The sequence below is a fragment of the Pelobates fuscus genome, chromosome 8, assembly GCF_036172605.1.
Source record: "Pelobates fuscus isolate aPelFus1 chromosome 8, aPelFus1.pri, whole genome shotgun sequence".
NCBI classification, from domain to species: domain Eukaryota; kingdom Metazoa; phylum Chordata; class Amphibia; order Anura; family Pelobatidae; genus Pelobates; species Pelobates fuscus.
Window position 1 is genome coordinate 60,301,969 of NC_086324.1, and position 16,861 is coordinate 60,318,829.

At 40.0% G+C, this 16,861-nt stretch overlaps 1 protein-coding gene across 1 annotated transcript in view; it reads right to left on the minus strand.

The window, feature by feature from the left end:
• TSPEAR (thrombospondin type laminin G domain and EAR repeats) overlaps positions 1-16,861 on the minus strand; it is a 112,010-nt gene that overhangs the window by 47,928 nt on the left and 47,221 nt on the right. The window lies entirely within an intron of this gene.

Genomic DNA, 16,861 nt, shown 5'->3' on the forward strand with positions numbered 1-16,861 from the left:
ATTTATGTCTTATCTACTTATATATATTTGGGGGCTTTTTTGGTACACAGAGGCAATTAACCCCAGTAAAAATTCCATTTACCTCAGTTCACTGTTCTGATTAATAAAATCAATGAATTACTATTATGAAATACAAAAGATAACAGCATGTTAAGTAATTATTACTAAGAAAAAGCCCTTTATTTGTGTATAATTTGCCATTGTTTTTTATGTTAAACCAGAATCTGATTTTGCTCATTTGACTGCTTCAGGCAGAAGTGTCTGGCACTTTACAAGTGCATTGCATTATGGGTAAGTACTGATTGCCATATTTGATAATAAAATATTCTAATTCATATTATACAAAACAGATGGCTACCCAAGGGCTTCGTATTTAGTCTGTCAGGATCTGGTTAAAGTAGACGAAAATGAAATAGAATGATGAGAATTTAATGATAGTATGTTGCAAGCATTGATACTGCATTATGGGAAAGGGAGGGTAAGGCAAATACAAAGGCAGGAGCCTATCTAGGGCAAAGTGATAATCAAGGCATCTCTGTGAAAATTAGTAAACCTACAAAGTGGGGTATATGGTATGGACAACTATAACTATTGACTAAACTTCAAATTGAAATCCGTATGGCAAAAATGGCCACGCGGTGCAGCTGAATTGATAAGCATTTTCATATCACTTACTTTCACTACATTTAGCTTTTCGCATTTCACTTTTCTACAACTTTAGAGTTTAGTGAATATATAGCTACATAGTTACATTGTGAAAAGAGATGCGCACTGTTGGAACTACCGTGGTCACAGAGATTGCAGCTGCGACCGGGCCCTTCATTACAGGGGGCCCTGTCGACCGCTGCGACCGGTGTGCCTGCCAACATTTTGGTGCAGACCAGACTGCGCGGAAAAACTGCCGGGGCCGCATTGAAGGAGCCCATGCTCTTGGTGCCACCGATGGCAATGGATTTCCTGGGGCCCGGTCAGCGCTGCGGCGCTTTAAGAGCGATTATGTCAGAGCTGGGAGGAAGCCGTCACTTTCTCCCAGCCAACAGAGCACCGCGCAGGAGGAGAGGAGGGAGTCAGAGTGGGAGCTCTGGCCCCAGGTAAGTCACTAAATTTTTTTAACAGTTTGTGTGTGTGATAAAGAATGTCTATATCAGTATATCTGTGTGTGTCTGTCTGTCTGTATGTGTGTCTGTATGTCTGTGTGTGCATGTGTCTCTGTGTGTATGTGTGTGCCTGTATGTATGTGTGTCTGTCTGTATGTGTCTCTGTGTGTCTGTATGTATGTGTGTGTGTTTGTATGTCTGTATGTATGTATCTGTGTGTGTGTGTGTGTGTGTGTCTGTATGCATGTGTGTGTGTCTCTGTGTGTGTGTCTGTATGTATGGGTCTCTGTGTGTGAGTTTGTATGTATGGGTCTCTGTGTGTTTGTGTGTATGTGTGTCTGTGTGTGTGTGTCTACATGTATGTGTATCTGTGTGTGTTTGTGTGTGTGTGTATCTGTTTGTCTGCATGTGTTGGGGGGAACGTATGGGATGGGGGGGTAGATGTATGAGGGGCGGGGACGTTTGGGGTAGGAGGCAATTTTTGCACCGGGGTCCCGTGGATTCTAGTTACGCCTCTGGAGAGAGGTGTCCATCAAGTTCGGCCTTTCCCACATCTGTTTTTTCCATTTATCCAAAATAAGTAATAATAGAAAAAAACAGTTTCTAGCGCTTTCCAATTTTACAACAAACTATGAATAAATTCCTTCATGATCCCAGAAATGCAGTCAGATCTCTCCTTTGATCAATAAGCTACAGTTGTGATCAAAAGTTTGCATACCCTTGGAGAATTGGTAATATATGTATCATTTTTAAAGAAAACATGAGTGAGCAGACAAAACACATTTATTTTATTTCTTATGGGATTCATATTCAACTGTAGGTTATAACTAGGCATGTGCACCAGTGGTATTTTCTTTAGGTACGAATGACTATTGCTGCCGAGTCACTAGTGCAATAAAGGGGGACCTGGCACAGGTTAAATCCTCCCACATGCTTGCCAAGTCCCCCCGTGTAGTAGGAGCATGTTGCCTAAACAGCAAACAGCCAGTGGCTGCTCGCTGTCATTTAAAACCAGATATAAAAATCTGTATTATACATAGAAGTGTTAGAGAGCTACGGTAAGAGTACATGTAACCAAACATTATAGCTAGTGATGTCGCAAACATAAAATTCAATAGGCAGGCGAATTTTAAAACCCACAGGGACTCTTTCTGGCCACAATAGTGATGGAAAAGTTGTTTCAAGGGGATTAACACCTGGACTGTGGCATGCCGGAGGGGGATCCATGGCAAAACTCCCATGGAAAATTACATAGTTGATGCAGAGTCTGGTTTTAATCCATAAAGGGCATAAATCACCTAACATTCCTAAATTGTTTGGAATAACGTGCTTTAAAACATCAGGTATGATGTTGTATCGATCAGGTAGTGTAAGGGTTACAAAAAAACAATATGTGCTGGCACTCAATTAAGTGTTAGGTGCCGGTATTCGAGGTATATGCCCCACAAAAAACCTCCTAATCAATATCATAAACTAAATATGAATACCGCACTCAAATGAATGGCATTAAATGATTGTTAAGCCTATGTTCAATTTCATAGTATTTATTGAAAAGCTTATAAGAATAATTCATAAAGATAATGGTATTTCATCAAAGTAGCACAAAATTCATCCTATATACACCAACTATATACAAATATCTATCTAGACACAGTATCCTCCTATGTTCAATGAATAGTTCAAAGTCTGTACATCTGTATACGTTAACTGGTGATTTTAAGCGCAAAAATCAAGCAAGAATCATGTGGGAAAAAAAAAATGAAAAAATGAAACGGTGAAACAATAAGTGAAAACTCCAGGAAAATCGGAAATAGTGTAAAAAATGAAAAAAAAAAATGAAAAAAATGATGAAAAGAATGAAAAAATGAAAAAAATGAAAAAAATGAAAAAAATAATGAAAAGAATGAAAAACTGAAAGAATTGAAAAAATGCAAAATACCAAAGTCCTGATAAATGACAGTCCAGTATATAGTGCACTATATGTTACCCACTATCTGTGGGTTGATCTCACCAATGTCGTCTGTTTCTGTATACTGTATCCTGTGGGAAGATTCTGTAGTCTATGAAAGGTGGTCTGAATGGAAGGGATGGAACGGATTCCTGATGGTAGAAAAAGTGATCGCCACCCTGTCTCTGTTGGTAGCTGGTCAAATTAGTTGTGATGAATGAAGTCAATCGGGCAAGTGGATTGAAGTCAATCGTAGGTCTTTCCTGTGGATGGGCATCCACATCCATCCACAGGAAAGACCTACGATTGACTTCAATCCACTTGCCCGATTGACTTCATTCATCACAACTAATTTGACCAGCTACCAACAGAGACAGGGTGGCGATCACTTTTTCTACCATCAGGAATCCGTTCCATCCCTTCCATTCAGACCACCTTTCATAGACTACAGAATCTTCCCACAGGATACAGTATACAGAAACAGACGACATTGGTGAGATCAACCCACAGATAGTGGGTAACAAATAGTGCACTATATACTGGACTGTCATTTATCAGGACTTTGGTATTTTGCATTTTTTCAATTCTTTCAGTTTTTCATTCTTTTCATTCTTTTTTTCATTTTTTTCATTTTTTTCATTTTTTTCATTTTTTCATTCTTTTCATCATTTTTTTCATTTTCATTTTTTTCATTTTTTACACTATTTCCGATTTTCCTGGAGTTTTCACTTATTGTTTCACCGTTTCATTTTTTCATTTTTTTTTCCCACATGATTCTTGCTTGATTTTTGCGCTTAAAATCACCAGTTAACGTATACAGATGTACAGACTTTGAACTATTCATTGAACATAGGAGGATACTGTGTCTAGATAGATATTTGTATATAGTTGGTGTATATAGGATGAATTTTGTGCTACTTTGATGAAATACCATTATCTTTATGAATTATTCTTATAAGCTTTTCAATAAATACTATGAAATTGAACATAGGCTTAACAATCATTTAATGCCATTCATTTGAGTGCGGTATTCATATTTAGTTAGTGTAAGGGTTACGCCCGCTTCACAGTGACAGACCAAACTCCCCGTTTAACGCACCGCAAACAACCGCAAACAGTCCATTTGCACAACCGCAAACTCCCCATTTGCACAAGGTTGGATACCAAGCTAGCCATGTCCCGTTACTTGTCCTCACTGATGTCATTGAAGGTCTCTTCCTCCACCCAGCCACGTACAACACCAAGGGTCCCCGAACGGTGACAACAAGACCCCTGTATTTTTTTTTTTTAAATGTACACTATTGTAACACCAGATATGAGTTGCACTGGTGTGACACTGTGTCATGGCAGGCCCTGAAACGCACACGTGTGAAGGAAACTGACTGCTATTATTTCACAGTCAAATTTCTAGTTTTTTTTAATGTACAATACTGTTACACCAGATATGAGTTGCACTGGTGTGACACTGTGCCCTGGCAGGCTCTGAAACGCACACGTGTGAAGGAAACTGACTGCTATTATATTACAGTCAAAAAAAATTTTATTTTTTTTTTAAATGCAAGCTATTGTGCCCCCAAAACGTTCATGTGTGGGGGTGCTGGAATGACGTGGGCCAATGGGAGCCTGAATCAACTTTTGGCTCCCACTGCCCCTTTAAGAGCGAGCTCGTGACTCGAGTCGTGCTCCTAGTGCCAGGCGGGCCACGTGACCGATCACTGCGGTCAGTGCACGCAGCTAAGTCAGAAGAGGAGATCAAGCCGCATGCGGCTCGTGTGGAGGCAGGAGTGATCCAGCCACGCGCGGCTCAAGCTTAGAAGCCAGGTCGGTCCAAGGATAAGGTAAATACAGCCACAACCACTTATCCCAATCACACACCTTTCCTAACGTCCTATCCCATTAAAAGCATATTACCGCGTATTTAATAACACAGATAGACCCCCTACTTCATCCAGGTTACCGATCGATGGTTCGATATTCTGAGCCCTCTCTGATTTACTGTACACAACTATTCGATATTCCCACAAATTTTATATAGCATTTTATGTTTGTTTGAGACCACCTTAAAAATATTGGATATCGCTAAAAATCATGATCACTATATACTTTCTCTACAAACCTCTAAAACGAACCAAACTACTCATCCATCCGCTATACCACTTTATCCCACCTAGAACTAGTGCCCAGTTAAAATACTTGACTCCTACTTACCCACACTCAATCATGCCACACACATTTCACCACTACTCTCACTGAATCCCTCTGACTACGGCTAAATTCATCTTCTACATCAGAACACTACTCCTAAGATTGGATTGTATCCATGTCTCTGGACTTTCATTTAGAATAGGAGCAGCTTTGGTCTCCTTCAACACTGACACTCCAGTGCATATTATTAAAAGATTGGGCAGATGGAAATCCTCAGTCTACAACCGATATATTCCTCATCCCAAGAAAGAAATCAGGAAAGCTTTTAAAAGTTTGGCTTTGTAAATTTGATGCAATAAGTGTGTTTTTCTTCAATACCTTTTCACCCTCTTTGCATGAACCCGAATTACATATATTACTAACAGGGGCGTTTTAGCCGCAAGGCAAACAAGGCATTTGCCTTGGGCGGCATTTTCCAGGGGGCGGCAAAAAACGCCACCCCCAAATGCCCAGGGCAAGTGCCTTGTTAGCCTTGCGGCTAACTGGGCTGCCGGTCGGGCTGATGGGCTGGGCGGGCTGCTGGCGAGGGAGCTCTTCCTCTGAGCGATCTGCTCAGCTCCCTCGCGCACCACAGAGTGAGGCTGGGAGCCGGAATATGACGTCATCTTCCGGCTCCCAGCCTCACTCTGCGATGAGCGAGGGAGCTGAGCAGAGAGCTCAGAGGAAAAACTCCCTTGCCAGCCGCCCGCCCAGCAACCAGCCCAGCAGCCTGCCCAGCAACCAGCCCAGCAGCCCGACCGGCAGCCCCACTAGACCCCAGGGAGATAGAGAAACCTCCCCCCCCAGCATTCCCAAAGGTAAGGAGGCTGGGGGGTAGGTTAAATTAATTATGTATTATTATATTATATTATATATTATTATATTATATATTATATATTATTAAATTATATATTATTATATTATATATTATTATATTATATTATATTAGAATATTATATTATATTATATATTATTATATTATATATATTATATATTATTATATTATATATATTATATTATATATTATTATATTATATATATTATATATTATATATTATTATATTATATTATATATATTTATTATATATATTGTATATTATATATTATTATATTATATATTATATATTATTATATTATATATTATATATTATTATATTATATATTATATTATATATTATTATATTATATATTATATTATATATTATATATTACATTATATTATATATTATATTATAATTTATTATATATCAGAGAGTGTGTGTGTCTGACTGTGTGTGTGTGTCTGTTAGCTAGCGTATGCGTATCTGTCAGTGAATTTGTGTGTGTGTGTGTGTGTATTTAGAAGGCGGGACGGGGGGAAGGTTTGGGTGGGGGTGTCGCGGGGGGGGGGGGGAGGGGGCAGCACAAAACCAGGATATACCACTGATTACTAATATGTTTCTGAACATATATATTATATTATTCACTCACTCACTCACTCTCTGGGCCGGCCTAAGACATCATGCTGCCTAGGTCCAACGATAAATGGCAATGGGGGATAATGTATAATAAACACAGGTTACTGGCTATGGGGGGATAATGTATAATAAACACAGGTTACTGGCTATGGGAGGGATAATGTATAATAAACACAGGTTACTGGCTATGGGAGGATAATGTATAATAAGCACAGGTTACTGGCTATGGGGGGGATAATGTATAATAAACACAGGTTACTGGCTATGGGAGGGATAATTTATAATAAACACAGGTTACTGGCTATGGGGGGGACAATGTATAATAAACACAGGTTACTGGCTATGGGGGGGATAATGTATAATAAACACAGGTTACTGGCTATGAGGAGATACTGTATAATAAACACAGGTTACTGGCTATGGGAGGATAATGTATAATAAACACAGGTTACTGGCTATGGGGGGATAATGTATAATAAACACAGGTTACTGGCTATGGGAGGGATAATGTATAATAAACACAGGTTACTGGCTATGGCGGGGTAATGTATAATAAACACAGGTTACTGGCTATGGGAGGATAATGTATAATAAACACAGGTTACTGGCTAGATTCGAATGGTTCCAGACGAATGCAGCATCCAAATAGTTTCTCCCCAGCAAGTAGATAGTTACCCAAGCCTAGACTTCATGAAGGAGACAACAGGAATGATTTTAATGGGTGCCACATTGGCTTTTATGCAAGTCCCCATGCAACGGGCATTCCCATATGGACCTTGTGTTGAACAGGGACACAACATTTACAACCAATGACAATACAGTGACAAAGTGTGACACTCCCAGTACAATCAGATAATTACCTCCTCTCTGACTGTGAGATAATGGAGTCAGCTAGAGTAATAACTCAATTATCTCCAGGCAGAAAAAAAAACATATTTTTCACAAAACGTAGAAAGTACCCCAAAACACAGAGCATCCCCATAAATGTCATATCCCTTGATAGCCCTGATCTGGGTGGCCAACATATCCAAAAATCATCCAGATCAGTTCAGGGGTTTTCAAATTTTATGGAAGTCCCATTTGGAACGACCGCACACGAGGCTCCTGCCAAGAAACAGTTCCATGAGTTTAGGCTGTGCAGTCGGTCTATTTCGAAAAGTCACAAAAAAACTAAATAATGCATGAACGGAACACCCTGGCTCCTAGTAGCAATTTTTCTCCTGGTTCTTGGGAACCAAACTACTGAACAGTACTCTCCTGGCTATTCGGGAACAGGGCGTTCGTATACTTTGACCGGTGTTCAGTAAATCAAGTGTCCGATTTTAGTTCCAGACACTCGACAACCAAGTCCCGCTGCCTCCTTTCGTGCGAACAAGATGGCCGCCGATTTCTCTTGCACGCGGCGTTTGACTATACGAACGGCGCCCACACAGGGCCGCTTAATTGATGGTTTCCTTTGAAGATAATGAGCCAGGGGGTGGTCAGTGTTCGGTTGTTACAGTTACCGAACCAATAAAACATAAAAAGTCCCGAATGGCATGCTATTTTCTTCACAACCCTCCAGTGGTTACAGCAGAAAAAAGTGAAGGTTCTGGAGTGGCCATCATGGTCTTCTGACCTTAATATCATCGAGCCACTTCGGGAGATCTCAAACATGTGGTTCATGCAGGACGACCAAAGGCTTTGCATGACCTGGAGGCATTTTGCCAAGACGAATGATCAGCGATACCACCTGCAAGAATTAGGGGCCTAATAGACATTAGACAACTATTACAAAAGACTGCATGCTGTCATTGATGTTAAAGGGGGCAAAAGACAGTATTAAGAACTAAGGGTATGCAGACTTTTGGACAGGGGTCATTTAATTTTTTTCTTTGTTGCCATGTTTTGTTTTATGATTGTGCGATTCTGTTATAACCTACAGTTGAATATGACTCACATAAGAAATAAAAGAAATGTGTTTTGCCTGCTCACTCATATTTTCTTTAAAAAATGTACATATATTACCAATTCTCCAAGGGAATGCAAACATTTGCGCACAACTGTATTCAATACAGTTTTGCCTGTTTCAGTGAGTAAAGCTCCTGAAGTTTATAATCTAAACAGTGAATTGTGGTAATCTATATATTTAGTCACAATTTATTTTTAAAAAAATCTCAAATTCTGGGTTTTGTAATTCAGTTTTCAATTCACCATTTAATGAATAACCCCCACATTGTGCAGGTGGCTACTTGTTATATCTATGCTTAAGTTCTAGGACAATATATTTTGTCTTTGTCTTTTAATTTGAAAGAATATCCTACAGAGACTTTATAGTTCTGTAAAAGGATGTTTTTTTTCTGGAGTAGAAAGAATACATAAAACAGTACAATAATGAGCTGATCATGGACAAAGGAATCTGACATCTTAATTAATTCAGAATATTTAACAGCTGAGAGTTCAGAGAGAGAGGCAAATCGATCTTAACTCATGCCCACTAAATCAGTTCTACGCAGGATTAACTTGACATAAGGTTTAGCTCTGTTTAGAACAATAAGTTACAAGAAAATACTAGTTTAAACCACAATGTGGCACTTGTGTTAAAAACCCTTAGCATTGTATTCATTTTTTCCAGACCAGCTTCCACTTTTATGAGGACTTTACAAGACATGTACTAAAATACTTTTTTTAACATGCTGTCTTAACACATGAACCCGCTGAGCCTGGTAGCCCCATAGACTTGAGATTTATTCAGAACTTTCAAATCCTCTTTATTTAAACCTTTAGATGGACCAATCACCTCAATATCAGCTGTACATGCAATCTTGCTGTTGCAAATACATAGCTTGACCTTGATGAAAACAACGTACATGTACTAATTGTACATAAGCAAGACAAAGTCAACACACATAGTGTTTTGAAGCCCTAGAGCTATAATACATTTCTTAAACACTGATTTTATTAAAGGTTTGAATAAATATAAGCTTCATTGAATCGATCATTTTTATTCCTGTGAGTGGTTTTGCAGACAGGACCCGAGTGCACTGCTTTGTCCGGAGTACTATAATGCTATTAAGATGACCCTGACACCCAGCATTCCATAGTAGTCACTAAGAGAGGAACAGCTCTTTTTTTTTTTTAAATTCTTTATTTTGAGTGCAGATGAGATTACAGGCTTAAGCGGTGACATGTTCAGTCCACAATATCGTTGCTAACAATTGGCATATATAGCCAAGAGGTGCTGCACTTTTTTATTTTTTTAAGTCAAGTAAAAACATGAATAAAACAAGATGTAATATAAATTCAATAGCCTGCTTATAGAATAGAGTGTCGTGGTATGAACAACTAGGCATGTGTAGGTAGGTACATAACATTTGCAAATGTCCCAACAGCATATATAGGTATTCATACAAGCTTGGTATCGGCGTGAATGTTTGCACGGTTTTATAGCGTAAACAAGCTCAGTTATGGGCTAGACATTGTTTTACTGCAGTGTGGTGTAGTGTGTAAGTAGCTTGGTAATGCTCTGCTGTATATTCTTGCATTGAGTTTGGTGCTGGGACTTGCTAGTCTGTGTGGAAGATGAGACATGTGATTTGAAGCAAAGTATCGACAGACAAGAGGATTGGTAGTTAAATTCAGTAAGTGAGTAAATAAACTAGCTGAACTGATAGGTTAACACAGTGAACCCCTACGGCTGAATTCCTTTAACCATATTTGCGGTATATAGATTATCCCTGTTTGTGGATGAGTAAAGGCTGTCTATATGTTGAGCATTGCAGCCCTGTGGCCCGTACATATTAGTGTATGAGGACATATATATATAAGGTACATTCGACATGTAAATTAACTTAGCTTGGTACATTGAGTCTCTCATACTTGGACTGCTTTGGTAAACTAGAATAACGAGAAAGCTTTAGCTGAAAGAAAGTTCATTCTGCCAACTTGTGAGCATCTGTAATGTAGACGGCAGTTAGCTATGATGCTCTCTGTGACATGGGGGCACCTGAGGCAGCAGACAGCGTCCACTAGACCCCTAGAGTCCTGCAATGCCTGCGTTTCAGCCTATACCTTGTGCAATTATCTCCCAAGTTTGCGGTGTGCAAGTCTCGATGGCTTCCCCAGTTTGAGATACAGCTCCAGTGGCTTTCCGCGGTGTGTTCACCTGTGTGGCGCCTTGGCCTGTCTTCCCGGTGTGTGAGTGCGAGTATGAGAGATGTTGCTGCATCCCTTCTCCGGCTTGGTTCTGCAATGATTCCTTCTGCACATCAGAGTGATGCACAGATATGGCCCTGAGGTGCCGGAAAGGATCTCGCTGGTCTGAGGTTCTGCGCTCGGGTGAGGTGCCTGAGCATGAGAGTTGACCGGTGGACTTGCTCGCTTGTGAGTGGGAACAGTTACGTGTGTCTGGGTAGCTTGAGTTAGTTTCCCGTCGGCTTTTGGTGCCTGCGTGGCCGGGCGGCTGCTTTGTAGGCTAGGCGAGGGAAGTCGTAATGGCGTCGGCATGTAGTGGGCCGGATCCATGAGGCCACCATGTGGGCTGCTCGGCTATAGGGCACTCCCCTGTCACATAGGGTCATACAGAAGCTCAGGTATAATTGGTCAAGATTTTCCAGGGGGTGCGAGGGTAAGTGACCGCTTGTGTTTCCTTTCTGAGGGCCATGCCGGACGGCCATCTTGGATGAGTCCCAGCGGTACCGTCTCCCCGCAGGCATTGTAACTAGCCTCACTTGTCCGCAGGTTTAGTCCACTTGTCAAGTGGGGACCGGGATGACCCCCACTGGTCCAGAGGGGGGGGGGTAGGAGAACAACAAAGTCTTGTGGGGGTTCCGGTGCCGGAGTGAGCAGCCGCCTCTCTCCAGCTCACGCCCCAGTAGGCCGCAGCCGGCGTTTCAGTCGCTTGAGTCCGATGGGCTCCAGGGAGGTATCACCCGATACAGGAGTGCACCACCGGCTTGGGCATTGCCCCCGGTGAGAGTTTTGGGCTTTGTAGCCACAGTGTGTGCCCTTTATGCTGCCCGCCTGACAGGAGCTCTTCTTCGCCACGTCTGTTTAGCTTGGCGGTCAGACTCCGCCCCCCAGGAACAGCTCTTTTACCAATTAACCAAGTAACTTATTTACACAGCACCTATAAGGTTAGATATATAGTACATGGATCGGCCCTAGGACTGTAGGCACCCTGTGCAAAGGATCTTCACAGCTAGTCAACTACCCTCCCTGGTCACATAAAATGTGTGTATAGGGGTGTAGTGTTTGTAAAAAGGGCTTCATTAAATTAATAATTAATTTTTAAAAATAAATACTTATTCATTCCCTATTCCCTTTTGTTACCTTGCAGTGAAGGAGGCATGCTGATCTCTGGTGGTCCAGTGTGCTGGAAATCTGGTCTGCGCCTCCGCCTATGTATGTGACATTTGTTAAGGATGTACTTACTGTGTGTGATATTTGTGATCAGTATTTAATTCAGATTAAAAAATAGAAATGCATGTAGGTCCATGTGGGATGTGTATTTTTGCAGTGTTGCATGAACACATTCCTACAGTCAGACACAGTCAGACACACAGTCAGTTATACACATATACTGTAAAATACAGCCACATGCACACTGTCATTCGCACACTGTTACACACACAGTTACAGTCAGACAGTCACACACAGACAGGCAAAGGCAGACAGTCACAGGCATGGTTACAGGCAGATAGTCACACAAACACAGTTACAGGCATACAGTCACACACAGTCACAGGCAGTGACACATAGTCACAGGCAGTCACACACACACAGTAACACTCAGTCACACCTACAGTTATAGGCAGGCAGTCACAGACATAGTCACAGGCAGACAATCACACACAAACAGTTCCAGGTAGACAGTCACACACATACAGTTCTAAGTAGGCAGTCACACACAGACAGTCACAGGCAGACAGTCACACGCACACACACACACACACACACACAGTCACAGGCAGTCACACACACATTCACAGCCCGTCACACAGTCACGGTGAGTCACACCTACAATTACATGCATGCAGTCACAGTTTTGTAGAATATTGCATACTCTGTTCACATTAGGATTGTTCACATCTGGATTGAGCATAAGCAACAGATGGTATTAATAAGTCACATGGCTTCCTTTGTCTTAGAATTCTGGAATGTGGTTGCATCTAAAATCGGTCTTCATATGTGTCCTTATATGGCCAGAGTTTAAGCTAGAGGGTCTGACATCATTATGGTCATATCTATATAGAAAAGTGGACGAAGGACCAGGAGGCTTGTTGTCTGTCTTTGACTTTGAAGACTCTACCTCTCCCTCCCTAAGTCCCACATGTACCATCTGCTGTTGAACATCAATCATCCATCAATCATCTTGTAACATTCTTTGTTATTTGTTATTTTTGTTATTTTAAAGAAAATGTAAGTCTGATGCGTATTAATATTTCTAACTGACACAAGGAGAATTATAACTATATTAACAACACGGCGAGCTACCCAACAAGAAGAAGAAGAAGGAAAACAAATATATATTTTTCTACAAGTCTGACCCCCAAATTCATTCCACATCCTAGTGTTGAAATGATGGGAGAAAAACTTGGAAAACAGGAACAGTGCTATTCTTTTTCACCAGCTCCTCTTCCAGCAAATCACTAATGGAGGAGAGGGGATGAATTAAAGGCAGTAACCACAAACAGCAGCCCCCAGTCAAAATTACAATTATTGTTTAGTGTACACATATTACTATTCATTATGTAAAAAGGACCAGTGTGAGTTATTCTGTGCACTAAATAAGGATTAAGGATCACAATGACTGTACATGTAGAAGTATATAAGTACATACATTTCTGATTGCACAGTACCTGCAAGACCAGACTCTCACCAGGCTTTTATGACATCAAAATATGTGTTGCATGACGTCATTTGGCTTGAGGGCTCAGGTTGATGTCAGATTGCTCCAGAGTTAGAGTCACATGCTGATCCCCATGAACAAAAACAGTGCTGGACTATTTTTATTTGTCTTTTCTATGTTTCTCATTTGTGCATGATGTATTCCCTTTGCTACAAAGGGACTAAAACAATGAGAAAAGCATTCATTGTGAATTTCAAATTTAAGGCAAAATTAGCTGTCTTGGATATATTTTTCCAGTTCAGCTATTTTGTTTTTAAATTTTAAATTCGCTTTGAATTCCTGACAATTCTCATTTTTGTCAATAGCATTAGCAGCATTATTCAGTAAAGTAAGCATTCAAAGTAAATTTCAAATTTAAGGTCAAAACTGAAAAATATTCTAACTAATAGCTACTATTCCATTTAACCCCTTCAAGACCGGACTGTTTTGGCGATGTTGTACGTTAAGGACCAGAGCTGTTTTAACACTTTTGTGGTGTTTGTGTTTAGCTGTAATTTTCCTCTCTCTCATTTACTGTTCCCATACAAGTTATATATTGTTTTTTTCAGGACAAAAAGGGCTTTCTTTACATACCATTATTTCTATCATGTCATATAATTTACTTTTAAAAAAAACTATAAAATATGGGGAAAAATTTTAGTAAAAACATATTTTTAGACTTTTACTTGAAAAATCTTTTACTTACCTACGAAAGCTAATGAAAAAAACTGCTAAATAGATTCAAAATGTTGTCCTGAATTTAAAAACACCCAGTGTTTACGTGCTTTTTTGCTTTTTTTTTTACAAGTTATAGGGCTTTAAGTACAAGTAGGAAATTGCTGTTTCAAAATATATATTTTTAAAATGTATCAATAGTGACATTGTAACACTGTTATCTGTCATAAATCTCTGAATCACACCTCACATGTACATATTTTTTAATGTAGGCAACCCAGGGTATTCCATATGGGGTATGTCCAGTCTTTTTTAGTAGCCACTTAGTCGCAAACACTGGCCAAAGTTAGCGTTCATATTTGTTTGTGTGTGACAATTGCAAAAACAGAAGTTGAACGCCAATTCTGGACAGTGTTTGTGACTAAGTGGCTACTAAAAAAGACTGAACATACCCCATTTGCAATACCTTGGGTTGTCTTCTTTTGCAAATGGTATGCCATCATGGTAATTCTCATTCCTGGGCTACGCTCTCAAAGGCAACATAACCAACCTGGCAATTTTCAATGTAAAAATATTTGACCCTTATATTTGACCCTGTAACTTTCAAAAACACTACAAAACCTGTACATTGGGGGCACTGTTATACTCTGGAGACCTTGCTGAACACAAATATTAGTGTTTCAAAACATTAAAACGTATCACAACAATTATATTTTCAGTGAAAGTACCATTTGTGTATGAAAATTTTTAAAAAGTCACTTTCACTAACAATATAATCGCTATGATATGTTTCACTGTTTTGTAACAATAATATTTGTGTTCAGCGAAGTCTCCCGAGTAAAACAGTACCCCCCATGTACAGGTTTTAGGGTGTCTTGGAAAGTTACAGGGTTAAATACAGTGCTAGCAAATTAAATTATCTGGACTTTTGGCCTGGGTTGTCAGGCAGGTCCCTCAAATTGCAATCAATAAAATGACTTGATTATGTAAAAATATTACATAAATACGCACATAGAATTTAAATATTTATATATTTGAAATGATGTAATTAAAAGAATTGTAGCCTGGGTAAAATGCTCTGGTTGGGTTGATGGGTAAGTTATCAGGTGAGTGTGACATCATGCCAAATTTAGACTGCAACAATTTGAAAGCCACAAGGTTGAAATCCCTAACCAATTTTCTTATACTTTGGATCCAATTTATTGGTCAGATGAATCATAGGCTTTTTAGGTCTGTAATTTAGTGATGGATGGCAGAACCTAGCTATAATTCTAGCATGATCCTTGTGCAAATACAGTGCCAGACAATGTACTCTGTGCTGATCGTAAATTATGAAAATGGGGTTTTAGAATGGAGTTCAAAATTATTTCTGTATATAAAACAATATTTTATTTTGCAATACGTGTCATAATTTAATAATAACTTAGAAGCACGGTATCTCACACTTCTTTCCATAATCTGAAACTAACTAAAACAAAAATTTACAAAAGAAAGGGATTTTAAACACAAACTTTGATCTTCTGAACACAGTATGAAATATAGGCAGCAGAATTAAAATCACAAAATGCCTTTTAAATAAGCCTGCATAGTTTCTATTTGTGCTAATTGGTTCGACAGGTAGTCTGTAAAAGTTTCTCACATGTCTTATCTGGTGAATTCCTTATCAGACCCCAGGTTTCCTAATAATTTCTTATTAATGTGTGTTCTTTTGGCTTTAAATCACCTTGATCTTAATCTGTTTACATCTCTATGCAATCTTTCATCCCTTTGTCCTATATTGATTCGTTAACCAGTTTGTATGCACTGTTTGTGATTAAAACCTTTGTTCATAAAACGTAATCTCCTTTACCTGATTTCTACCATTCTATTTGAAGAAGCTAACTCACTATCCTGTAAATATGCCATATTGTGTTTCCTTTAAAGGGACACTCCAGGCACCCAGACCACTTCTGCTCATTGGAGTGGTCTGGGTGCCAACTCCCACTACCCAGTTTTTCATAAACTGCAATAATTACATTGCAGGGTTAACTCCACCTCTAGTGGCTGTCTACTAGACAGCCACCAGAGGTCACTTCCTGGTTTCTAGCACAGGAAACCTGTGCTAGAGCGTCGCTGGACGTCCTCACGCTGTGTGAGGACCTCCAGCGTCGCTCAAAACCCCATAGGAAAGCATTGAAATGATTTTTCAATGCTTTCCTATGGGGAGACGTAATGCGCATGCGCGGCATTTCCGCGCATGCGCATTAGGTCTCCTCGGCCAGTGGGCGAGATCAGTCTCGCCCACCGGCCGATGCAATCACAAGGAGGAGCGTCGAGGAGGAGGAGACAGCGGCAAGGGACATCGCCCTGCCTCAGGTAAGTCACTGAAGGGGTTTTCACCCCTTCAGTAACCGGGGATTGGTGGGTGGGAGGGAGAGGGACCCTCCAGTGCCAGGAAAACTTATCGTTTTCCTGGCACTGGAGTTTCCCTTTAAATATATTGCCATTAAATTACATTGTTTAATTATTATTACTATAAATGCATTTTACCCTCACATTAGTTCCTCAATAATTATTGTATGATAATGATATTCCAAGTCCCATTGCGTAGGCACTAACTGTCTCTTAGTCCCTCGCACATTGTTGCCCCTTT